Here is a 653-nt window from a genome sequence, read left to right as displayed (position 1 = left end):
AATTTTGAACAATTTTGAGCTGATCTGTAGCTCAACTGTTTAGGCAGGTGACCAAGACATTACAGTAATCAAGGTAGGTATAAGAGCATGTATGATTTTCTGTGTTATAGAAGGACGGACGCAACCTCTATTTGGAGATATTCTTCAGCTGCTAAAAATAGGACTGGCCTAAGTTCTTCACATGTTGCTCCAGGCTAAAATTAAGTATTAAACTGTATTATTAAACGGATTCTGACATTAGGCCTGTTACGATAACAAATTTTGCTGCGTCAGAAATTATTGCGATAAGTGATAATATTGTGTAATATTGTGCTTTTAAGACCATTTTTTATTATTGTTGTAATTTTGCTGTTTTTAGACCATTTTTTAAACTTATATAATGATAGTAAAGGTATATTGATGCAAGTACACCCTTTTAAAGAGAAATAAACATTTATTTAACAAGAATATTTAGGAATGCAAAAAAGAAAATTTAAATATCTGAAATAACACTTAAAAATATCAAAATAAATACAAAAAAATAGACTCTCAGTCTCTCACTCTCAGGTGTGCGGTTAAGTTGGTCGTATTCGCTCTTTTTGTTGAGATGGTTTTAGAACAAACCCGGCATACCGGCTTGTCCAAATTACTGGGCTCCCCTCTGTCATTTGGTT

The sequence above is a fragment of the Epinephelus moara genome, chromosome 16 (assembly GCF_006386435.1).
Source record: "Epinephelus moara isolate mb chromosome 16, YSFRI_EMoa_1.0, whole genome shotgun sequence".
Classification (NCBI taxonomy): domain Eukaryota; kingdom Metazoa; phylum Chordata; class Actinopteri; order Perciformes; family Serranidae; genus Epinephelus; species Epinephelus moara.
The sequence above is the reverse complement of the archived record's forward strand: the minus strand, read 5'-3'. Positions refer to the sequence as shown.